The following is a 25,778-nucleotide window of genomic DNA, read 5'->3' as shown; positions in this document are numbered from 1 at the left end:
CTTGCTTTATCTGGAAATAGGGTGTACTTTGCTGCAGATTATTGATGTTCTCTTATCTATGGTGCAAACACTAAGGCTTTGGAGTAAGGAGCTGTTATTTAATGCTGTGTGGTGCATGTTGTGATTTGAAACATAAATAAATACAACTTACTCTCTGGGTTTGTTCTCAGTGACCAGCACAGCAGCCCTACCTTAGGAAGGTGAAAAGGAATCTCCTATTTATATCCCATTGCTGGTCATCTTGCCAGAGTTGCCAGTGGAAGCCCAAGTCATTGCCAATCAGCAATAGGTGTTTTAGGGACTTTTGCTTTGTTTTTTCTCTATTTCCACATTTCTTTAGACTTTGGTTTCAAGCTTGTGTGTTGTAGCAGCTGCTGCCTTCACTGGAGTTTTGAGTGCACAAAGAGTTACCCGATTTCATGCCAGATTGTAGACTCATGGAATATCCTGAGTTTGAAGGGACTCACAAGGATCATCAAGTCCAGCTCCTGGCCCTGCACAAGGCAACCACAGGAATCACTTTCTTTTATCACCTAAGGATAACTTCCTTTTTTTCTCTGCTTCTTTATTCTTTCTCACCTTCAAGGGTGTTCTGATAATTAGACTTGAGAGTATTGGACCTGACATTAAAAAAAAAGGCGAAAAATAAAAGATGTGATGCAAGAGCAGCTGTAAATTCCCACTTCTGCAGCAGCCAAAGGTCCTTTGCTGTTTGCTGTGCAAGGGACTTGGTTTGTAAGTTCCTCTTCCCTTCTTTGGAAGCTGCCTGCTCGATGTTGCCATTCCCCACCTGTGAGGAAACAAAGGAGGCAAAAAATATTCCTGCAGTGGAGGAGGAGAGTGTGGCAGGAGTGTGTGAGCGTGCTTGAAATGCCTCTTTGTGCTGCCAGGGCTATGTTCGGATACGGCTCTGGGCTTGGTCCCTCCGAGTGGATTTCCCCTCTGGATGCCTGAAGAACAGTAACATTTTTTGCACAGCTGGCTGTTTCTGATGAGAACTTCCTTCACCTTCCAGTGAAGCAACAGATCAGCACCTCTAAAAAGATCTTTATCTCAGTGGTGAAGAGCAGGAGTCCTTTCTATATTGAAAAATCCCAAAAGGAAACGGCGTCCTGTGCGAGCTGTGGCCCGTGTGAATGGGCTATCAGTCAGTTTAATTAAAACTCTGGTTATGGTCGGGTTTTCCTCCCTTTTAGTTCAGCTACAACCCAGGGAGAAAAAAGTTTTTATCTTTACAAGCTGTTCTTGCAGAAGCTGGTGCTGTGATTGCAATTAAGAAACCCTTGTGTTTTAGGCAAATAAATTAGCATTCTTTGTATAAAGAAATACCTTGCCCCTTGGCCAGCTCCACAAATAGATGTGAAGTGTTTAAATGCAGCATACGAATAGCTCATGGGGTGGTGCAAAAGGACGGGATTTAGCCAACTTTGCCTTTTGTGTGGTTATCCCAGGTCAGGCTGCTGAAGGAAAATGGAACCAGTTTCCTTTGAGCCAGTGAGTGTGTCCTGTGCGTGGAGCATGCAGGAAGGAGCTCCCTGGTTGGGGCAGGGTAGTTGGGTGGTCCTGGAGCCGAGAGACGGATAAACGTTAAAGGAGTGGAAATATACACTTTGTTCGTTTTGCTCACTTAAATGTTTCTTTTGTACATGGGTGAGACTCCCTGCAGAAATCTCTTCGCAGTCTGTGTTTGCGTCAAAACCTTGGCTCTGCTGAAGCACAGAGGGTTCAAAGTTTCTTTCTGCCCAGAGGTTCCAGTGTGCAACAAGAGCCCAGTTTGGGAGAGGAGCCAGCCCAGTGTGAATTCATGGCTTTGGGTTTTTACAGGAGAGTATTCGTGTTCCTTGGGACATGCAGGTCCATGATGGCCATGTCTTCCACCACATGGAGGATCCTGCCTCATGGATGCTCCTGCTGCTGGTGGCTGTGTGGCTGAGGCGAGGAGTGTGTGCACCCCTCTTTGAACACCTGGGAGGAGAAACATGCCCAGCAAGCATCAGACCCTTGGAGGTGGTCTTGATCACTCTGCATTTCAGACTGGTGGTCACATGTGTCCATGTTTAAATGGGACCCCAGTACCAGCTGGGACTCTGCTCCTTTGATCATTTCTTGGTATTTTGGTTTGCTGTTGAGCTCTGCTGAGTTTCATGGTAGCACTAACAAAACAAGGAAGGGGGTGTTAGTTTTGTTTGGTGGAGTCAATACTGAAAAAGGCCGAGTGCTTTGTAGCACGGTGGGGAATGATGTTGAAATGAGGAGCAGGTCTCTAAATGTAAAGGACTCGAACGAACACAAACATTTCCTCAGTCCCAGGAGTGGAACAATAGCTCATTGTTGGGAAGAAGGGATTGCAGAAAAGCCAGCAGACTCAGAAATAGGGGGTTATTTTCTATAGCTTACTGTTTATATTGCACTTGGATGCTCTTTGGGGACTGAATGTCCAGTTCCTGGAATGTGTGTCCCTTGGTTGAGGAAGGTTGGGTGCGAGCAGAGCGTGTCCTCAGTGGGCATTTGTTCTGCACAATGCCGGGCTTACGGGCGCTTGGAACGCTGCTCTGTGTCCATGCGAGTCCCTGCTCTGCCTCGCAGCCTGTCCTCTAAAGAGACAGGACTCTTCTTCCTCCCACCCTCACTTTCTTTCTGCTGTCTATCGGCCGCTGAATGGGTTTGCATTGACCAGAGAGACAAAGGAGCCTTTCAGGCCCCGGCTTTCGCCACAGCCAGCGCACTCTGGGCTTTTGTTAATGTGCTCAGTCCCCCCTTTCTCCCCGGGCAGCCTCACGCTCATTGTTAGTGCAGCTCCGGAGCAGCACTGATAGTTGTGAATTCATTTTGTTTGCTCAGTTCGCAGGAAAAGTTGCAAAAAGCTGCAGAGAGAACGTGTTGCCTCTTAGATTCTCCTCAGAGTATTTTCTTTCATGCCTTTCACAGGGAAAAGTGGATTGTGTAAACAGATCCTGGCAAATCCGTGCCCGAGCGGAGCGTGGCGGGGCAGCGGCAGTGCCTGCGCGCGCAGCCCGGCGCCTCGTTCCAGTGCCTGGGAACACTAACTGGCTTTCCCCCACCCTGCTGGATTAGGCTGCATGTTGTCCTGTTTAATTTTGTTATTGCATTAGGCAGCTAAAGATGTAAGCGCTTATTAAAACAGCTGTTCTGCTAAGTGGCAGTGCTGAGTCGGGGGGTGCTGTGCAACAGTTGGGAACTCGCTCGGCATCACCCCAGACTGACCCTGTTGTGTGAGGGGGTTGTGATTTTTAAGGACTTGAAGGCTTAAAGATCCACAGTCTTAAATAAATTAAACCAACTTCAGATAGATACAGCAACATGGGGATGGAAGGTAGGAGAATCTCCTGGGTCAGCATTTCCTACCAGTGCCTAGAGTTGACCAAAAGAAAAGCTGCTTTTCCAATTCCATGTTAATAAACCTGAAAGATGCTCTCTAATCATTATGAAACATCACTATGGAATTAATTCCTGGAAAAAAACTGTTAGGAAGCAGCTGATGGAGAGCACTGGTGCATAGCAGGCATGCAAACACAAAAATAAATCTAAATTGTTGTTGGGGGTGAGGATGGAGGGAGAATGGTTGTTTCTTATCATGAAGGCAGGCAGGTTTTGGAGGGGTTGTGCCCCAAAATCAAATGCACTATTGGGTGAAACAAACCGGGAGGACAGGACAGAGATGAGTTTGATTGTGCAAATGAGGTAGCGTCAGCAGTTGAGAGATGACCACAAAGGCTGTTGCAGGATTCAAAGCACCTCAGTGCAGCTGTTTTTTCTAGAAATAGTTGGTGTTTTGGTATTCTGAACCAATTTTTAATAGCATGTACAGCTGTGTCATCTTTGGTTACTATTGCCCTGACTGGAACATGAATTGTGGAACTGGGGGAAGTGAGGCTGTTATCTCTGCACCTTTTAAAGGATAACAGAACCCTCTGTAGTGAATATGTGACAAAAGGGGAGAAAACCAGTGTTCAGACACATGGAGGGGCCTGAGTGAGTTACGGAAGAAATCCTTGTCAAAGGAGCATGACTGATATTTTTTTTTTTTCCCCAAATGGAGAATGACTTAAACTTCTCAATAGATGGCTGCTGAGCATACACTTTCAAGCTGGAAAAAGTAACCCTGGACAGGACTGTTCATTAGTCTCCCCCAGCCAGCTCGTGCCTCGCCGATAGAAAGTACCCGTCCTTGCGTGTGCTCGTTTTTAAGGACTTGAAGGCTTGAAGATCCACAGTCTTAAATAAATTAAACCAACTTCAGATAGATACAGCAACACGGGGATGGAAGGTGGGAGAGTCCCTTAGGCTGGTGTTTCTTTGCCGCCTGTCTGGAGGGATGTGGATCTGTTGGATTGCAGTTCATCTTGCAGTGAACTCCCCATCCCTGGAAGTGTCCAAGGCCAGGTTGGATGGGGCTTGGGATAGTGGGAGGTGTCCCTGCCCATGGCAGGGGGTGGAACAGGATGAGCTTTAAGAGCCCCTCCAACCCACACCATTCTGGAATTCTGGGACCAAAAAAAGCACTGCTATTTCATTAATTACTCAGAAGGGGTTACTTTATCCAGAAACAACTTCACAAGTGGTCAGCCATACAATGCAAACACTCCTTGTGCTTTGGTAAGCGTCAGCTTAATTCTGTTATTCTTGTCAGAGGGTCTGGTTCTAGTTTTTTGGGGGTTTTTTAGCTTTGGAAGTCAGTGCCTGGGGTAAAATCCCTGTGTGGCAGTGGAGCCCAATAGGGGGAGTGTGAAGTTTAACTAAAGCCTTGTCTGAATTCCTTCCAATTTCCTGTACAAAAGATGAGCCTCACCACGTGTCCAGAAGGCTAATAAATGTAGGGGCTTGTAAATCAAAAGGGAAATGAATCTGAAGCCTTTGGGGCCTTTGCTTTGCTTAAAAAGTGTGGAATGTGTCCATGAGACAACACTCAAATTGTCCTTTCTTAATAGTTTCTTTAAAATTTATGCTCAAACTTACCTAACGAAGTAAAAATCAGTTGTTTCCTTGGCATTTTCAGTGAGTGAAACTCTTCTTGGTTCAGTGGTAGAGGGTTTGGACCTCGGGACTGGACCAAATGAGCTAGGTTTTGGCACACTTAACCCTGACTGAAGCGAGGAATGCTCTTCTAATGCCCCCTGCCCCCAAAGCCACACAAACCACAGCGTGTTTCAGCATCACCTGTGGCACAAATCCACCCGATGGCTTTGCTCTGGCTGCTGAAATGCAGGTTTTCTGATCTTTGTTTTCTTTCTGTTGGGAGGAAATCTGCCACCTTCTTCTGCAAGTCTTTCAGGAAGGTTTTTTCCTAACAGAAGCCTTGGTTTTAGCAGCCCTGGCATTGGCTTTGACCTTGGGTGCCCTTTTTACTTCTCTTTTCCTGTCTTTGATGTTAGAGCGCTGCATATTTGTGATGATTTCCACAGGCATGTGCCATGCTCAGACAGACGAGGCTGCACTTCCAGACTTAAAACACTAGCACTCGGCCTCAGTTTGATTAGATTTGAGTAAAGAGAGATTTTTGTAATGCAGAACCGTCAGCCTGAAACTCTTAAATCAGATAATTAATTATAGTGGGAGTGTTGTCAGAGTGCAGAGGTGGGAAGCAGCTCCGGGATGTCTGGGAGGGGATTGATGTAGCTGAGTTAGGAGGGGTCTTGACCACACTTGTGTGGTGCTGACCCTCTAAACTACATGAGTTTGTCCCTCCATCAGCCATGGGAAAGGACAATCCCTGTTTTAGTCCCTTAAGCCTTTGCTATCCAAAAACATAAAATCCAATTGTGTGCCTCTTATACTGGCTCAGCTGACCTGGCAAACGCACCCGCGGAGGCCCCCAGGGTGGAAGAACCCAGCACATTAAATGTGTGTGTTTGACTTGGGTGGTGATGAAAACACCACTGGAGCTGGGGCAGTGGTCGCTTTCCTATTCGGGCTGATTTTGGGGATTTCTGTTTCCCTGATATGGAACGCAGGAGATGAGTCAGAGGGTGAGAAGAGGAGCTGCTCCTTTGTTTTACTGTGGGGCTTGTACTGAGAGTGACTGCATTTGCACCCAGCTGCTGGCCTTTGAAAGAATTGGATCAGCTCTCCTTTTTGTTCAGGTTCTTGCATTTCTCTTCCTTAATTTCCCCTCCCATCCGTGTGTTTGCAGCTCCAGCTCTTCTCCTAGGAAATAAATACGAACTTGCTTTTTCACACCCTCTTACTAATTTTCACAGTACTTTTCATGCACACGGTTCTGTTTCATTTCATCACGGTCTCTTTACATTGTTGTTTTTTTCCTTTGAAAGTCTGAACCTCCTTGGAAATAGGTACATGGAGATTTATTCTGTGGGGATACAGGTGATTTGTTGTGACCTCATGCCAAAATCAGTGCAGGGAGTGGGGTAGGGAACCACAGTTCAGGTGTATAAGTAATATCTGGCACTGCTGTTTGTTCCTTTTACTAAGTAGTTACTGGTTTTCAAAAGCTTTTGGGGGGATGAGAACCCCAGGTTTCTTTTTTCTCTTCCCAAATGCCATAAAAATCCATTTCTTATGCTCTACCATCACCCACATCTCTCCAAAGAAAGAGCGAGTCAGCTGTCAGACCTCAAAGGAGGTATTGAAGAGCCTGAGTCCCGGAAGCTGGCGCAGGCTGGGTCGGGAGTTCTTCATTCAGAGACTGGGAGGCCCCAGGCCATGAGGGGAAGGCAGGATCCCAGGGCCTCTTCTGCCGGTGGGGATGAGCAGAGAGTCATTAGTTGCTGCTCATTACTCACCCTGCAAAGTATCTAAGTGCCAGGCTCAGAGCTGAGTCTTTTAATTCAGGCAGCAAAGCGTTGCCACGTTCCGTGGGGTTGCTCCCAAATCAATGTAGACGCCTCATCCTGGGAGGCTGAGCAGTGTGAAAAATTATCAGGCTTCAGAAGTGGGCAGAATGCAGTGGATTCTGGTTTGGGTTGGAAGGGACCTTGAAGCTCATCCCATGGGTAGGGACACCTTCCACTGTCCCAGACTGCTCCAAGCCTCATCCAGCCTGGCCTTGGACACTTCCAGGGATCCAGGGGCAGCCACAGCTTCTCTGGGCACCCTGTGCCAGGGCCTGCCCACCCTCACAGGGAAGGATTTCTTCCCAATAACCCATCAATCCCTGCCCTCTGGCAGTGGGAAGCCATTCCCCCTTGTCCTGGCACTCCAGGCCCTTGACCAAAGTTCCTTAGGTCAGGATGTGAAGGCTGACTTGGGCATCCTCTACTCCAGTGTGGACACTGGAGTGAGTTGGATGGAGCAGCGGTGGTGTTCAACCCAGCCTTGGTTGTCGCTTGGTTCATGATGGAGGAGGAGAAAGGGCAGGAGCTGCAATTTAAGAGGAGCAAACCAACTGCTCGCTCAGCTTGGTTTTCAAACCTTGTTTCTCACTGTTCTTGCTGTGACAGTCTTGGGAAGTTCCGAAATGCCTTGTTCCTCCTGCTCCACCTCCAGGAGGTTGGAGGAGATGTCCCTGGGCTTGCAAAAATCCTGAAATAGGGTCTGGGAGATGCGCTTGGTCACTGTGCTTCGGGGGTTGGCTGGCGGCTGGGGAGCAGATGTGCTCCAGGGCTGCATGGAAGCTCCAAGTGGGACCTTGACTCCCGTGGGGATCAGCTGGGCTCAGGCAGACACATCACAGTCGTTACTCATGGACCGGTTCTGACACTCTTACAGACGTCACGAAACAGAAGCTCTGTTCTGGAGTCAAGTGCTCTTCCTCTGATGTCCAGAGCCAAGGGGATTAATGCTATTGAAGGAAAAAATGAGATGATGATGATTATTATTGTTATTATTAACTTTTGCTCACATGGGAGTCCCTGTTCTTCTGCAGCGAGAGTATGAGAGACTCAGGAGCTGGGAAGACATGCGAAAGCTGATTGTTCAGTGTAGATTTCAGCAACTCTTTACAAAGGAGCAGATCAGGTCAAGCAACATAAAATGAAAATAATCAAAGTGGCAATCAGCTTATCCATAATAAAATTAATTCTTCACTATTTCATAGGAGCTGTATGGTGAAATTTTAACTGTTTTTGCTTGAGCACTGTTCTGTGCCTTAATGTTTCTTTCTCCTCTTGGCTGCTGGTCCCAACTCTGCGCCTGCCGTGCAGTAAACGACCTCGTGTGGGTGTGTCCATAGCTCAGCTCATCTCAGGTTTCCAGCGCCACTCAGAGGGTCCTAAAAAGTGCTCGGATTTTTCCATTCAAGAGCCCCTGCTTTCCTGGATGTGTACCAGCTCTTCTGTTAAGGAAACAGGAGAGGATGAAGCCTGTGGGGTGTGTTTGAGTGGGATGAGGCTTTCCTCAGGTGGAGGGTTTTTTAACCCTGGAAGCAACAATAACAGTCAAAGCTTCACTGCCCCAATCCCTTCAATTGGGAGGAGATTCCTAAAGGATTTTTCTTTTTCAGGACGCCTTTTTCTGTGATAACAGGGAATTTTTTTTTCTAGTAAATAGCAGAAAGTAACTCCCTGCTGTCTGTGGGATCATGCATGGATTGCTTTGGGATTTGCCATGGTACATATCAGCCAGTGTTTAGACGTGTTGGCTTTTCCTTAGGTGCCATGGCAGCACCTCACCTCACCTGTGACGGTTTCTGTGACCCCACCCGTGACAGAGATGGTCCTTAAAGTAGTGCCACGTGGGCTTTTCCCCTCTGCCCTACAAGCCACAATGTGCTTCCTGCTGCCACGGGGCTCTGTCACTGCAAGGTGTAGATCAAGATTACATTTACCCACCTGGCTGAGCACCCACTTGTGCTTGGAAAACAGCCTTCTCTGTCCTTCCTCTGTGCACAGATCCTCACTTGGCCTCCCAAAAGCTTTTTGATTTCTTATTTTTACAGAAGGCCTTGTATGGGGTCACCGTGGTGGTTCAGGAGCGTCTCTGGGCACGTTGGGTGTGAGTCAACCCAAATGGAAGTGTCCACTTAAACAGCAAGAGGAAAAAGCCTTTTTATGCAACCAAGGCCAGGTACTTCAGGCTATGGCAAGTGTGATTAAATGAATTGGAATTCAAGATCTGGAGCTCCTTCTGGGGATTTCCAGTTGGGTTTCCCCTTCAAGACCGCCGTTGGTTATATCGGAATAGGGGAAAGATTAATAACCCGTGGGATGAAAGGGAAGAAAGTGTGTTACGTAAAAGTGAGGATGGCTGATGAAATAGCTGACCCTGCAAAATGCTTTCTCTTGGCTCTGTGCCCTTAAATATGGAGGAACACATCACAGGATGTGGATACAATCACTTGGTTATATTTAAAATATGGAGAGGCAGCATGCTTAATATTCCACTTAACTGGAGAAGCAACTTCTCAAGCAAACTCTGATCCATGACCCTAAGAAACCTCACACAAATCCACAGGTAGTGCGTGCGGTTTATAAAAATTCGGACCTTTACTTAAGTAAATCTTGAAATCACGTGCATTTACTGTAAGTGAATTGTCAATCCATTTAGTGAACGTGTGTGAGAAGTTGTGAACAGCTCAGCTTAGCACACGTTAATTAATGGGGATGGTCTCTGAAGAGCTCCATGGGTTAGCTGGGCTTGGATGCTTTGGAATTTTACAGCATCTCTTTTTCCTTAAGGAGAACTCAGTTATCTCTGCAGTTTTGCAAACTCCTTGTCTATGAGTCCTTAAAAATTCCTTTTTTAAGTAAACAGACTCAGCCAAAGGGACACAGACTTAACCAAAGTGCTTTAGATTAAATGTGAATTTGCCTGGCTTTGAGGGAGCTAGGTTTTTGGGGTTTTTTTTACATTCTCATCATTTGTTGCTAAAAAAGTGATGATTTTGGGGGATTGGAGTGTTCAGGGATGCAGGTCTGGCTGTGCCTGTACTCAGCACCAATTGCAGGAAACATCAGCTGATGTTACATAACAGGTACAGACTTGTACATCCATCCAAGGATATGGTTAGTGAAACTTCTGCTGGCAGAATTGGGGCAAAAATGCTGCAGGTATTCGTGATAAGCCCCTATTTTATTTTTTTAAAGGAGTATTGGGTTCTAATCATAGGTGGAAAAGTTGTAAATCCATCCCTTTTATTTGATATAATGCAAATATCCAGGTAGGACTTTGTCCAAACTTGGATGCAAACCTTAGAAATGCTCCTGAGTTGCTGTTCCTGTACAATATTTAAGGACTATATTTCAGCACTGTCTGGGGAAATGAAAAGTTACTTTACTGGTAGCAACAGCATAACTGCACGGGAAATGGGGGGGGTGTTGTGCTGCTGTCTGATCCAGAGAAGCTTTTCCTCCCTTGGAAAATCAGGGCTGTGTTTGTGCTGCCCAGGTGAGTGCTGACCTCCGATACTCCTGGCTTACATTAAAGCCACTCGGTTGCATAAGTGGCTCTTACACCTCTCAGTTCTTGTGCCCTCAAATGACACCATTTGCCCAGGAGAATCTTAGTGCGTCGTAACCTTGGCGTTTGCTGGGAAAATAGAGGAGCACGAAAAGTGAGATGACTCAGGAGAAATGGGAAGGGCAGGACACTTTTCATCTTAAAGCATTATGGAAGATTATGAAATAAGAGCTCTTTATGCAGATAGGGATGTGATAACTGTTGGAAAAGCCACATGTGGTACTTCAGGCATCCAGGAAAACTGTATTCAGTTAAATCTGCTTAAAAATCTACATTGCTCTGTATTTTTTGCTGTGCAGCATGAGGATGCTTTTAATTGTTCCTGAATTTAAGAGGCTTTAGTATCTCCAGTAAAACGGGCATAAAACTTCCACCTCCAGCATGGAGGTTCCCAGTGATGGCGTAAATATCTGTGTGCCTGACCCCTCTAGTGATGGATATGGTTCCTTGCTACACTGAGGACAAATGCCCCAAAATGCTTCCTGGTGATCTTTGTCCCTGTTCCTGTGGCTCTGTGAGGGAACTCCTGGTGTGATCTCCCCTGTCCTGGGAGCTTTCCCAAGAGCTGCACCCCATGGTAGTGCTGGTGAGCTGCTCCTTGGGATCCTGGACCTCAAAGCTGCCTCCCAGCTCGAGGGACCCCCTCAGCTAAGGAAGGCATGGGCTTGGGATCCCAGATAACACCATCACTTCATCAGCTTAGAGCAGAGTGCAGCCAGTTGCACAAGCTGCTGCTGAATTACTCTTTCTCAAGCTGTGCCAGAAAACTTCCTGCGCTGAAGTAGCACGAGCTGGAAGCTCCTTCCTTAACAAGCAGTTTGTCCTCCAATACCATCATTGCTTCCTCTGAGGACCTTCATACGAAATTATCACAAAAAAGAGGAAGCTGGCTGAGTAGCAGCCACATATCTGTGGTATTATGGGATGTTTTAAAAAGTCTTGTTCCTTGGTCACTTATGTAGGTAGATTATATATGGACTTACGTTGGACTTGAGCTTGGGAGCAGCCACAGGTTTGATGCTGTGGATGTACACCAGCTTCCGGGCATAATTTTCGCATGGAAGAAGGCTAAATGACAATTATCTCCTGGTTTCATTGTACAGGGATGAGGGAGGACTGCAGCCTTCTGTCTCTAGTTCCATTAGGCTAAAACCTTAATGAATTTTTGCTAAAGAACTTTATAGTTAAACGCAAATGGTCACCTCCTCCCTCCCCTCCCTTCTGCTTTGAAGTCCTCAGATGGCTGGAGGGAACTGCCTGCATGGAGACATGTGTCCTGTAGCTCCTTGTGCCAGGTGGGAATGCCCCATATCTTGAATTGCGAGACTTCATGCCTGGAGTTCAATAGTAGATTCCTTGATTTTACCTTTTTCCGGTGTTGACTGTTATTTTTTCTTGTTATGTCCATTAAAAAGATTCCCTGGGTGTAAATTAGTGCTCAATGCTCCACTTAGTGTCACTTCCTATAAATGCTGTTCCACACTAAGGGGTAGGGGATAATTCATGAGCTCCAGGCTGGACTCTGTTCGTGGTCTCTCCTCGCTCCCTGTTCTCAGTGCTGGTGATCTCCTTTCCCACAGCACTTAATCCCTAAGCCAGAAAAAGGAATAATTTAAAGCCCCTCGCCTGGCAGATGACGTGAAATTGCAGCCTGACCCCTGCATAAACTTGTCTTCCCTTGGAATTCTGCCTTCCAAACACCCTCCTGCATTACGGTCACCGCTTGGGTCATACTGCACGTGGTGTTTGGTCAGGGGGCTGTGAAGGGACAGATCCCAGACACCCATTGCAGCTCAGCTTGTGACTGTAGCAGTTGGGTGTTGTTTTTAAACGATACTGGGAGCATTCGTAGGGGTGGAGCTGCAGGATTTGGACCCATCCCATAGAACAGGATGGGATCGTGCGCTGCTGGACACAGCTCCGGGTGGAAGGGTGCCCTTCCCAAAGTGTCTTTCCAAGGAAGGCAAGAGCTGACACATTCAAGGTGGTATGTAAAACATCTCCTGAAAGCTTCAGTGTGCTAATGAACTAATGGCACTGAAATGAATTGCTAATTAAAGAATTAGAAGCCTTCAAATCAGGTAGTAGCATAGAGAATAATCTCAGTGTTGAAGGGAAGCAGAGGGAAATCTGTTCTCAGATAAAGTGTTGCTTTTCCCACATACTTCCTTATTTTTTCTTTAGTAAATACATGACAAGTTTTGTGTCCTGTCCTGGGGGGCCCATATTGGCGTGAGGCTCAAGTGGTTCTTGTGGTGTCTGTGTTGGTTCTTGCTCATTTGCTCTGCACCACTTCTCTTCACCTACACAGACTCCATCCCTCAGGAATGAGCCGCATCCTACCAAGATTCACCTCCCTGCCATCTCACATGAAGGACTAAAATAATCTTGGAGAATCACAGGGCTCCTTGTGACTCCAGCTGGTGTGAACACGCCCATTGCTTTACTTCCTTCCTCATAGCTTGAGAATCCACTGTGGCCCCTCGGGGCCGTTCTCCTGGCTCCAGCACGACTGTCGTGGAGGTGTGGAAACATGAGGAAGCAGGGAAGGAGGGAAGAGCATGGTGTGTAGGAAGAGCCTGGTGCGTAGCCATACCCAGTCCCTCCGCTGGAATGCAAAAGAGGCAAAGCCACAGAGCAGGATGGGGAGTTCTGCCCCAGCTGAGACAGGCACGGGCCTCTGGTTCACAGTGTGGATTTTGGGATGTTCTGGGGGTGCTTTCATGGATGTGGTTTCATGTTGGGATGAGAGATGTCCCTCTGAGCTGCAGTGGGAAGAGTGGATCTGCCTTTGCTGACTGGGCTGTCTTTACCCTGGTCTCAGAAGTGATGATCATGTGAGCCTTTGGTGATTTAAATCAGCTCACGGAATCCACAGAAAACTTCACCCAGCCAGGAAAAAAAAATAGTTTTCTCTTGAATCACCAGGCTGAGCTGGTTCACCAAGGAATCTTGTGATCCTTAGTCCATTCTGAGGAACATTATTCCTTGCTGAGGGAGGTGGCAGAAGCTGTGGGTGCCAATGTTGGGTGCCTGGTTTGGTTTGGGATCCCATGAAAGCTGACCCCAGTGCCTGTGGCAGGGGCTAGGGAAGCACTGTGCCCTCAGGGAACCATGCCTTTGTTTTCTTCCCTTTTCCCAGGGGCACTGGGGCTACCCCATGACCTGGAATTATTCCCCCTTGCCCCTGTAATTAACAGGGCTCCAGAAGGTTTCTAAGGGACACTCCATGGAGGTGGGGGGTGCAAGGGGAAGATCATCTTTTAGATCTATTTGCAGCACCTTTGAAGTCTCTGTTTCTTTCCCTACCTGGCCACCCAGGCATGGATTGATGGAGGAATTGCAGGATGGAGGGGTTTTTCCCAGCTTTTTCTGGTTCTGATCCAGGATTGCCCCTTGTGTTTTGAAGGCATGAGATGTGCAATGTAAGAGCCATGTAAAATAGTAACAGCCAGTGACTTAAGTCACTTGCACGATAAATTATTATTGTTGTTGTTATTATTATAATTAGTATTATTTATTTACTTTCATTTTACTTGAATAGACAGATGAGATTTTTTTTGTGTTGGAAGGGCGGCAGCAAGGTGAGGTGTTGGTGTAGAGGTAGGCAGTCTGCTGGCTGACACTAAGGGATTTTATTTTTGTCAGGGCCACAAAAATAAGTATTTGGGTGGCAGGGGAGCTTCAGAGCTTTGTCTCATTTCAGGGAATAGCAGGGGTGTAATAGCTGCATAAAAATCTTCTAATTAAAAGAAGCAGCTGAGCTATTTAGGCTTGTGAACTGCCACTAAAATGCTAATTATTTCGGAATGTGAGGATGTCTGGAAAAGCTTCTTCATCAGGAATCATGAAGGTTTCTTGTGTTTGAATGAAGTTCTTGGGTTATATAGAAGCCAAACATGGTTTGGGCTGGGAGGGGCCTTAAATCTCATCCAGTCCCACCCCCTGCCAGCGAACAAGGGACAGGATGAGAGGAAGTGGCTTCAAGTTGAGCCAGGGGAGGTTCAGGTTCGATATTGGGAAAATCTCTTCACTGAAAGGGTGGTCAGGCACTGGCACAGGCTGCTCTGGGCAGTGGTGGAGTCCCCAGTCCTGGAAGTGTTCAAAAAACGTTTGGATGTGGCACCTGGGGACATGGTTAGTGGTGAACACGGCAGTGCCAGGTTAGTGGTTGGACCTCGTCATCTTGGAGGACTCTTCCAACCTTAATGATTCCATGATTCTGATGTTTAGGATCACCAGGTTATGTTCAGATCTGCCTCAGCAGCGCTCTGGGGTTACTGCATCCCTGCAGTCCTATGCAGGGATGTGCTTAGGCAGTCTACACCAGGAGCATTTCATGGGGCAGCCTTCCCCCAGGTGACAGCTTAATCCTCCACCTCCTCTCCATCCATGCCTGCAGGATCCTGCCCTTTGGATTACACCTTCCTGACAGTAATTTTCCTCTGATGCCACCTGACGACTTGTAGGTGCCATCGGTGCTTACCCGTGCCCTCAGGAGCCTTGAGAGCAGAGGCTTGTCTGTTCTCTCTTTTCTGCTAGGAGCTGCCCAGGGATAGCTCTGAGAGCATCCAGCTGCTGCAGATGCTTTCTTTCCCAATTGACTCGTCCCCTGATAGGAACTTAGGGCTGGATTTGGAGTTTTAAAAGCAAAAATGAAAGGTCTGGGAGGAGGGACTGAGTGATGGGAAGTTGTGTAGTAAGGAGGGAACAGCTTAAAAGCTGATTTCATCAGGAGCTGTAGTGGTGGGATGAGGAGTTACGGGTTCAAACTGAAAGAGGAGAAATTTAGGTTAGATAAATAGAAGAAATTCCTCCCTGTGAGGGTGGTGTGGCCCTGGCACAGGTTGCCCAGAGAAGCTGTGGCTGCCCCATCCCTGGAAGTGTCCAAGGCCAGGTTGGATGGGGCTTGGAGCAACCTGGGATAGTGGAAGGTGTCCCTGCCCGTGGCATGGAGTGGGACTGGGTGATCTTTAAGGTCCCTTCCAACCCAAACCATTCTATGATTTCCTTTCCCATCCTTGTCCTGCTGCTTTGGAAGCCTCAATGGTTTCTTGACCCACAGACTTCCCAGACATCTGGAAGTGGGTTCTCCAAGAACAGTCACCCCAGTTGTGGTAGCAGGGTGACAAATACCTTCGCTAGGGTATGTTGGATGTGATTTATTCCCACACTTGGCTGGTGCCTGGGAACGTGTAGGTCTCCTGAAACAACAACAGGGAGAGGCAGGTTTTCTTTCCCTGCTTTTATATACCTGTGAATCACCTGTAAATGTGCATTTACATGTTGTAGGATCCTTACAAACACACTCTGAGTACTCTGGCCCTGTGTTTTGATCACTTGGTACTTGTTTTAAGAAATAAGGAAATGATGTCTTGGTGTAGACCTTAAGATGACAAACAAAAAACCAGGTTTGCCTTTAATATGTGGATGTAAAGAGCAGCAGCACCAAAATCCTTCATTCCCACACCTAGGCTCTCTCCTTGGGCAGAAAGCTGAGAGCAGCACAGCTCCAGCAGAGATCTGGAGTCATTTAATGGAATTTTAGGAGACATAGCCCTTTATCACATGGCATGAGCCCAGCTTCCAGGCATTGCCCTGCCTGGGAGTTTTGGGCTCTGTTTTTGGGGCCAAGCTGTTCTGAGCTGGCTGGGTGTGCGTGCTGCTGGCGTAACACAGCTCTGCTTCCAATTCTTTGGGTGCATTTTGGAGTACAGGCCTCATCTGGAATATCTCCGTGGGTTGTTGGCCCACCAAAGTCCTCCCTAACTTAGAGTCGATTCTCCAGAACTCAGCTGGAGTCTCCAGGGCTCACCTTGTTAAGCCTTTTTTCCCCACCTCAATATTTTGGGCTGTTTATAAGGTGCCTGGCCTGGAGTTCTGGCTATAGATCCGTGAGGAATCACTCGGAGCAGGAGGGACTGTTGGAAGACAAATGGGGCTGCTCCAGGTTCCTGAGCGTTGCCTGTTTCCTGCAGCCTAATGGGAGTTTCAATTAACATGGGCAAGTACAATCATAAATAACCCTCCTAAAATTAAGTGGAATTTTAGGGCTACATCGGTACTTTCCCCATGATGCTGTTGCCTCTCCGTGGCAATGCCATGATTTCCAGCTGAAGGGAGCTGATGAGATGTATTGACTTTTTCATCTCTTAGAAGAGTCCATATATTTTGAGAATAGAATGTGAATTGAAAAAATTTGGAAGTGGCCGGTGTTTTATGGAGGGAAGAGGACAAGTCAGCTGGTGAGAAGTTGTCTGTAGCTGAGCAAGAGATGCTCTCCTGGCGCACTGTTCACCTTGTTACTTGAGCTGGCACAGGCATGACCCAGCGAGCCTCTGTGGCTTTTTTTTGGTAATTACTAATATTTCACAGCTTGGTTCAAACCTGGATTTAACCTTATTCAGGCTGTGCTGTGAAAACCCACTTCTGGGAGTGTTAAAAATACACCTCAAAGTTCACAGTTACAGAAATATTCCGTGCATCGCCTCCAGACCCGTCCCCCACCCACCAACACCCCGCTTCAAGGAAAATCCCAGCAGGATTAGCAGGGTTTAGACACAGTTTCTTCCACCCCAAACAACCTTTCCAGGTCTCAGCTGAAAACAGCCAGTTTGCCTCCATGCTGAGGTTGCACTGGAGGGAGACAGAGATGAACTAACAAAATCAGGTTGCCCTTAGAAACCCGTTTGTATTGGGCAGAAGGATTGATTTGGGGTTTGTGGCGTTTGCTGGGGCCCAGGTCTTGCCAGCCCCCGGAGCCGCGCCGGGAGGAGCCGTGCGGGGTGAGGCCAGGTCTGGGGTGATTTATTGTGGGTGAGCTGTCTCAGTGCTGGTTAATTCAGAGATGCAAAACTGAGCCTGGAAGTAATGAGCTCTGGCTAATTAGGTGCTTGTCTGCAGGTGGAACTATTGCAGCTGGTGCTCCCAATATTGCTGGTCTGTATTTGGAAGCATCATGGAATCAGTGGGATGCTGGGAATACAGATCATTTGCAACAAAGGGATTTTTTTCTGTTATCTTCCCCCTAGCCCCCAGCTTTCCTCTGGCATTCCCGTTTGGCTTGACTGTGAGATTATCATATGTGGACCAAAGTCGGAAGGGAAAGGATGAGGGGAAAGGGGCTTTTTATACAGACAGATACTGACAGGACAAAGAGGAATGGCCTCCCACTGCCAGAGGGCAGGGATTGATGGGATACTGGGCAGAAACTCTTCCCTGTGAGGGTGGGGAGGCCCTGGCACAGGGTGCCCAGAGCAGCTGTAGCTGCCCCTGGATCCCTGGAAGTGTCCAAGGCCAGGCTGGATGGGGCTTGGAGCAGCCTGGGACAGTGGAAGGTGTCCCTGCCCATGGCACAGGGTGGGACTGGATGGGCTTTGAGGACCCTCAGAACCCAAATCAGTCTGGGATCCTGGGATATTTTGTGGAATGGAGATTTAAGAGGATGTGAGTTGGAGGATTCGGAGACGTGCTCGGGTACAAACAGGACGTGTGCTGTGGCTGTGGCTGCTGCAGTGGCTGCTCGGGCAGAAGGGCTGGGGATGTGCCAGGTGGGCTCTTCGGCCGCGCTGTCGAACGTGCCAACGCCCGCATCCGCAGATTCCCAAAACATGTCGGGACTCCCGAAGGGAGAGGAGCTGGAATCTGAATAGCAGCAGGATGCTGGGGGAAGGAGAGGGACAGCACGCTGTTCAGTGAGCATTTGAAGGTCACATTTTCCTTTCAAGCTGCAATTTTCGGCCCTGGAAAGCTTGTCTTCTGACAGGCATTGAGGTTCATTGGGATTTGTGTGCCCCTTTTCTTTGGGAAACTCTCCCTGTTCCCATTCAGCTCCGTGCAAGCACAGCTCAGGGGACATTGTGTGGCAGACAGCAGGGAAAGGCAGTGTTTGGGATTATTTGGAAGCTGATGCTGAGATTAATGATACATAATTAGGTAAAAAGCTCAAGATGTATTTCGAGGCAAATTTTGTTAGGAAGAGAGTGCTCATTTAGAGCATGGCATAAGCTGGGATAAGCAGGGAAAGCCTCACTGTAACATTTGGATCCAGACAGAGCTTGGGGAGGATGGTTTAATGAGGAGCACTTAATGCAGAGGGATGGACAGGATGATAACTTCCAGTTATCATCTCAGAGTTCATCTGGGGAGCAAAGAACAGGTCCTGCAGTCGGGGATTTTGAACGAGGCAATAAAGGAGTGGTGAAACATCAACAATATTTATGTAGGTGCATTTCTAGTACAAAAGGAGAAGATAAATACCTTGTTTAAGGTTTTGTTCCAAGTATAAAATAGCCCATAAACAAGAACTTAAAAGAGAATTCAGTGATGCAGTTTAATACACAAAATACATGAAGGATTAAAGAGGTTGTTTGTAGAAACACTTCATTGATCCACTTTCAATTTATATGTCTGATAAATGGCTGTTGGGCTGTGAACATTGACTACACATGTGGCACTAAGGAGCTTTATACTGGGCCATAAAATGTTGAAACAAGCTTATTAATGTCTTTTGCCATCGGATCCTTCTGGGGATAAGTTGTTTGGAAAGTGGTGGACCCTGGAGGTTTGCTTCTCTTCACAGGAATGATGTACTGCTCTTTTAGAAATCTCAGTACTTTTAAACCATGAACCCCATTTTTGCCACTTCGCAAACACTTTTTATTGTGTTCCTCTGTTTTTAAAACATTTGACTTGCCAGAAACAGTCCTTAGATCAGAATTAAGTATTGGTGTAAAGCTGCCGTGGGCTTTTAAGGAATTCGTCACCTGCAGCTCTTAATACATTCCTGAGTGCTCATGCCAGCAAAAAGTTGTATTTTATTTTTCCCTGGTATAATAACAATAAACACCAAGCACTGAAACACCAGTGCTCCATTGGGGCTTGACCTGTGGTATAGTCAGGGCTCGGAATTGTGCTTTGTTTTGACATCCCATCACGTTGTGCAAGAGCAGTTGCATCCAGCTGACAAAACGGAAGTAAAAGCACTCTTTTCATACAGAGGCCACCTCATTCCTTTGAGACTCAGCCAAAAGGGCTGATCCCCTTGTCAGGAATCCACCAGCAAAAAAACCCCCTGAACAGACAAGAAACCCCACCCAAACACACCCTGAAAAGAAACATGATCTCTGCAAGGATGGGAGATGGCATATGTCATTGGATGGAGGAAGGGAAAGGGTTAGAGAGGGTCAGCATTTTATTAGGTGGGGTCTTTAAATGTTTTCCAAGGTCCTTGAATTATGTTGGTCTTGATTTTTGTAATATTAATTGTCTGTCATCTGTTATGAGCAAGAGCGGCTCAGCTGTGAAGGGTCAGGGTGCTCCAGTCCTGTAAGAGCTGAAAACGTGTAGGTGACAGGGAATGGGGGAAATCAGTGTGGGCCTCTGTAATTAGGGGCTGGATTCTGCAGATACACAGGAGGATTGAATTATGGTCACCCCGGCAACATCAGTCCTGCCTTTCTCTAAGTTTGGAGTTACTTGCTTTGTAACCTGACTTTTATTTTTCCTTGGAAGAAGTCAGTTTGGTTGTCATATTTCAGCATGGAGAGATGACAACACTGTTTTGATCTTATATATTTTAATTTTTCCCATGTGATGTGTCACTTGGTGGAGTTTGCTTTGGGATTTTGTTATTGTTTTGTTTTTTAAAGGCTGTAGTTTGCTTTGCCAGCATTCCTTCCTCGGGCTTCTGAAATGCGATCTGTCGAAAGAGGAATCGGTTTTGAAGGGAAAATTGATTGCTGAAGTAGTTGCTAAGTAAAGGGGTTCGTGGTGCTGTATTTGGGAGTAGCAAGATGAAAGCTGAGGGGAAACAAGCTGCAAAATTTCCTGCTGAGGAGTTTGTGCTGTGATTTAATTCTCCTTCTGATAGGGAGCACTGATGCTTTCTGAGCTCCTCATTCATTGCCGTGCAGCTTTCCAACCACTCCATGCTGTGGGGGAGTTCATCTTTTTCCCTTATCCTTTCCTTTATAAGCTTGGCTTGATTATTATCCCCTATCAACTTGCTAAGAAGAGCATGATGCTGCCTCCCATCCCTTTTCTGCTGCACGCACAGCACAAAAATCGGGGAAGCAGCGAGATTTCAGTGGCATTGAAGTGTTTGGGTACCAAACCCCACCGAGACCTCGCTAAGTCCCCTCTTGTGCTGCCTCTTTAAGAGCTCAAGCTCTGCCTGCGCGGGGATGGGCAGGAAGAGCTCAGGAGCCAGCCTGGCGTGGCACGGATGGGATGTGGCTGTGATGGGATGTGGCTGTGATGGGATGTGGCTGTGATGGGATATGGCCATGGGCTTTGCTGATGGATGCCGGGACAGGACGCGGCTCACAGCCAGAGCTCTCTAAGATCTCACTGCCAGAGCTCTCTGGGATCTCACTGCCAGAGCTCTCTGGGATCTCACTGCCAGAGCTCTCCGGGATCTCACTGCCAGAGCTGTCCGGGATCTCACTGCCAGCACTGCCAGCTCTCCGGGATCTCACTGCCAGAGCTCTCCAGGATCTCACTGCCAGAGCTCTCCAGGATCTCACTGACAGCTCTCCAGGATCTCACTGACAGCTTTCTGGGATCTCACTGACAGCTTTCTGGGATCTCACTGACAGCTCTCTAGGATCTCACTGCCAGAGCTCTCTGGGTTCTCACTGCTGGAGCTCCCTGGATCTCGCTGCTGGAGCTCTCTAGAGCTCACTGCCAGGTAGGACCGAGCACGCAGAACAAAAGGCTTCGCCCCACGAGTGGAGGACAGTGGAGCTGGGAAGGATGGGGTGATGCCGGGGAAGTTCCAGGTGCTATGACTGGCAGAGCTTTTCCCTTTGAACCTTTTCAGAGCTGTCCGGTTTCCCAGCTGGCTCAATGAAGTGTTTCTGCTGTTGGGATGTTCACCTCCTGCATTTTAATTGCATGGTGAATAGAGAAGAGGCTGCAGAGGAGAAACACGCTCCTGTAAAGCTCCCTGCCGTCACATCCCTGCATGCTTGGAGGGGTTTTATAGATTCCTTGCTCCAAAAAGCTGAAAGAAATGCTCAAATTTGATGTAGTTTCTTGCCCTTCTGTAATCTTGCTTGATGGTTTTTCCTTGGCTTTTTTAATGCACAGTTTTGGTACAAGCAGGGACACGTGTGGGGATTATATAACCCTGGGGAAGCCGGTGGGAGACTGGCTCCGTTTCTGGGCAGGGATGAAAATCAGGAGTTCTGGAATGGTTTGGTGTGAGGTGTTTGCATAGGCGCCCGTGGGTACCGCGGGTGTTCTTACTCCTGGGAAACAGCACTTCCTCGGAGCTGTGAGCTGGAAGGGGAGGAGAGGCCAGCGATGCTTGGGGTAAAATGGTTGCTAGTTGCTGAAATGAGCTTAGGTGAGAAGCACCATTCGAGGGAAAATGAATCCATTTTGGGAGAAAATGAAATAATGTTCTTTCTTTCTGCCTCCAATCTCGGTGGAGCAGAGAAACCTGTACAAATTCCTGCTGAAGGGCTGATTTTGGTGTGTGTTCCCAGGTCATTCATGGCTGTAACAGCACACAGAAATCTCGTAGAATTGCAGTTTTGTAGTATGATTGGAACAAGCAGAGAAGTGTGATATAAGGAGGAGATTTCTGCAAGGAATTCCTGCTGTCATTTTGCTCAGCATTTGGCAGTGTCACTGATTGCTCCAGCAGCTCCAGGCTGGATTTTTTTTCTTAATCGCTTTACAGAGCAGTCACATATTCCCCTCTCCTCAGAGTGTGGCTGTGGCTCTCTACTTAACAGAGATCCTCCTCTTTTTAGGGAGATTTTTGGTTTCCAGGAAAATTCTGTTTGGTTTCCAGCTGGCATTCCTTCTCCCACTGGGTCTATAATAGCTCCCGAAATTCCCCAGCTTGTAATCACTGCTGCAGCCAGATGGGGACTAGGTGGAACTCCCACTGCATCTGTGCCTGCCTTTATGAATCTGCCAGAAGTGTCTCACTTAGGTGAGATTTTGAATATATATTTCATGAGTTAATGAGCCCTGAACAGCGACGAGGAGAATCCAGCGCTGGTACTGCCAGGGTTGCCATCCTTCTCCTGGATCCTGGCATGATGCTGATGGAGCAGGGAGAGCTCTAAGGAGTCGTTCAGCCTGACATGAGCAAAGCAGAGGCTGCAGTTCCACTTTACCACCTTGATGGTACTTTAAGAGGTTCTCCTTGGATTCAGGAGGGTCTCTTTGCTCCTGCTCTTCTGCTTCATTGCTCTCCTCGTCTTTTCTCCCTGTGGAAGGAGCTCTGAAAACTGTGTGAGGTTTGGATTATCTTTGCTTTTCCCCCCTTCCCTCTCCCTTCCCACCCTCCTGGATCATTTCAGAGCATAGTTGCACTAGTCGGTGATGAGGGTGGCAAGGATATAGGGGAGGAGGATGGGGGAGGAAGAGGGAGGGCACAGGATGCTCCTGGATTGATCTCAGCATGGCAGGGTAGTAACACTGAACAGCTGTCTGAGTTACTCAGTGCATCCTGGCGTTCCTGGCTGTGGTGAATCCAGTGCTGCAGTGGGGCTGGGCTGGCTGGACTTCAACTTCTGCACTTGCCTGGGTGTGCTGAGGAACCTGAGGGCAGCGATCCCAAGGCTTGTGCTGCATTTGGGGATGTGCAGCCCCGGTGGCACCAAAATCTCTGTGTGAGAGCAGATGAGTGAGTGCCCTGGGGTGGTGTGGGTGTGGATGGGATGGGATGATGCTGCTGGATGAGGTTCTGCTTCCCACCTGCCTGCCCTGACCCGTTCATCTCCCTTGGTGGAGTATCCGTGCTGTCACTTAACCCATTCCTAGGAAAAGAGCCTCATTAGCACAAGTCATGATGAATTTTGCTGTCACCCTGGCTTGCTCCTCCCACAGTTACAGCAGCTGTTACCCCAGGACAGGCTCCTGTGGCAGGGAGAGGGAAGGTGGTGGTTTCCACTGGGGAGCAGGAACGAGCTCCAAGAGGCTTGCTGGGAGCCAGAAGCCTTTCCACTTGCTCAGCTCCTCTCAGGGAAGCAGGACCCTTTCCACTTGCCCAGCTTCTTGCAGAGAGTCAGTCTATGGATGCCACAAGTTGGATGCTGGAAATAATCAATTTCTCCAACCATTATTTCATTAAGGCTTACTAGAATTTAAGGCATTTTGTTCCTATCAGTGTTGTGGCCAGGTAAAGTCCTTTGGAAAAAAGGATTTTAAAAAGGTTTCTTTTGGATCTGATGAGAATCATCCCTTCCTAGGAGAGATCTTAAACAGTGACTCCAAACTCTGCAAATCCGTCAGAACTGCTCCTTCCTTCAGGCAGCTCTTCCTGGGTGCAAAAAGAGCAGTTGCTCTGCTCAAAGGAGATTATTTCCTCCTGACTTATATAAGTTCTAAAATAAGAAAATAAATCCCAACCTTGTCAAGGATGAAACTGTTTTTCCAAACTCAGGAATGATCCCTTTTGAAGCAGCGATTGCTTCAATGAATTGTCAGGAGTGCCTGGAGATGGGAAATCTCAGCTGTGACACAAGGGGGGCAGCTCCGTCCCGGGCCTCGGGCTGTCATCCCTGTCATAGGGATGTTCTGGGGGAGAGGGAATGGTGCTACAGCAGGAAATTGGAGTTTTCATTCCATCTTCCAGTGTGTTTTTAATCCTTCTCTCCCAGATTTTGGCTTTTTTGTTGTTATTTTCCAAAACTCGGGGGTGAGTGCAAGATCCTTGGGGTGAAGGCTGTGAGTGGCTCTGTTGAAGTTTGTGATAAATCTTGCTGTTGTTTGGCTGAGTCAGGGTTTTAAATCCTGTCTGTTTGTTAAAAACCTCTCTGTTTATCGAACGACACCACTCGGGCCTGAGCTGGCAGATGTGCGAAGTGCAGATGAGCTTTAGACCCTGCAAACAAATTCCTGCCCTCGTTAAAAAAAAGGCAAAAAGAGACACAGGGTGAATGGGCACCAGCCTGGGCACCAGCGGGGCCGGATCCTGTTCCTGGTCTCCTGTCCTGGAGCTGGCCGTGGGCTGTCCCCTGTCACCTGCCAGGGTGACAGGCGAGGACCTCCCTGCAAAGGTGGTGCTAAGGTCAGGGCTGGGCTCTTCCCAGTGTAATCCCATCAAGCAGCCTTTTATTGTGTCTGCTGCTCAAACATTGAATATATAACAAAACTTAGAAGTTTTAGAGCAATTTCTGAGCCTGTTTGGTGAGCAGGAGCTTTTTAGTGATGAGTTCAGAGCCAGAGTAGAGCGAGATTGTAAATTTAATTCTGTCTCTGTGTTTCTGATGCTGTAAATTTGCCTCACCACTGCTGGAGGAGGAGCTGATCCAGCTGGGATGTGCTGTGAGCAGTCGGCAGGGGCAGAGCAGGTTGTGTCTGAATAGTCCTTACTTCAGCCTTAACATTTGGTGCATTTTAAGGGGAATAGTTGGGATTGTGGAGCTTGGGGGGGGCTGTCGAGTTGTGTCAGCATTGGCAGGGTCTGTCCTGTCACTGATGTTGGTCCCTGCAAAGCTTTGGGCAGCAGCATTTATTTGGAGATCAAACTTGGGGTGCAAAGAGTCTCTTGAAATTTCAACTCAAACTAATCTGGGCTCAGAATTTAACTCAGCAATGTGTTTTTCCTTGTTAGAACAAAACCAAGAAGTGTTTTCGTGACTTTATTTTCTTTTTGAGTTATCCCACTGTATTAACATGTGAGGTCTGTCTTTCCATGTGTGCAAGAGCCTCAGTCAATCCAGCTGTTCTCATGTCCCATGACATTTTGATGTGTAAAATGTAAACAGCAGGAAGGTGAAATCTGATTGTGGCATTTAGGAAAATTTTTCAGCATTTAGGAAAATTTCCATGGGCGTTGGGTATTGCCTAGGTCTGTGTGAGGCTGCACGGTGTTACCCAAGTCAGGCTTTTTTATTCTTTTGGATCCCTGCATCCCCCTGTTTCATTCCACAGGTAAACCAGATTCTGTTGTGGGGTATTTTTGTGCATAGTTTTTTCCCCTTCCCACCCTCCCCCGGATTTCCACAATACCTTTACAATTAAGAAAACTCTTGCAATTTGCCTTCAAGTCACCCTGCAGCAGCTCCTCAAAACCTCCCATCCCTCTGATAGCCCTTTCTTTTGGTGGGTGGATGAGGAAAGGAGTCACTGGGTGAAGAGAGGCAAACAAGGCAACAATTCCAGCAGGATTCCTGCGTGGTTAGCAAAACAGGAGCTGCCATTGTCCGGCGGTGCTCTGCTGATCCGCAGGGTTTGTCCCGCTGAATGCCGAGGCCTTGTGGCTTCTGGGATTTTTCCCTTACTCTTTCAAATAAAAGCAGAGGTGGGGGATGCTCCTGACAGGCCCAAGGTTTTGTGGATTATTCGGCGACGAGCTTGCGTTGGTTCGCTCGCTGCGTGTGCGAGAACAGCTGCCTTTGGAGCCACGGGAGATCCCGAGGGGTCGGAGGGTCCCGGGG

At 47.7% G+C, this 25,778-nt stretch overlaps 1 protein-coding gene across 5 annotated transcripts in view; it reads left to right on the top strand.

The window, feature by feature from the left end:
- EIF4G3 (eukaryotic translation initiation factor 4 gamma 3) overlaps positions 1-25,778 on the top strand; it is a 143,144-nt gene that overhangs the window by 15,717 nt on the left and 101,649 nt on the right. The window contains exon 1 of one of the 5 annotated variants that reach the window (XM_042022169.1): positions 20,616-21,064. The exons of the other annotated variants lie outside the window; for them this stretch is intronic. The gene's annotated coding sequence lies outside the window, so the exon portion shown is untranslated. Of the gene's footprint in view, positions 1-20,615; positions 21,065-25,778 lie in introns of those variants that run through there. 5 annotated transcript variants of the gene reach the window in all.

Source organism: Corvus kubaryi, unplaced genomic scaffold (genome assembly GCF_017639235.1).
Source record: "Corvus kubaryi isolate FWS band 111438036 unplaced genomic scaffold, C.kubaryi_AGA036_p1.0 37189, whole genome shotgun sequence".
Taxonomy (NCBI): Eukaryota; Metazoa; Chordata; class Aves; order Passeriformes; family Corvidae; genus Corvus; species Corvus kubaryi.
The sequence above is the reverse complement of the archived record's forward strand: the minus strand, read 5'-3'. Positions and strand labels throughout refer to the sequence as shown.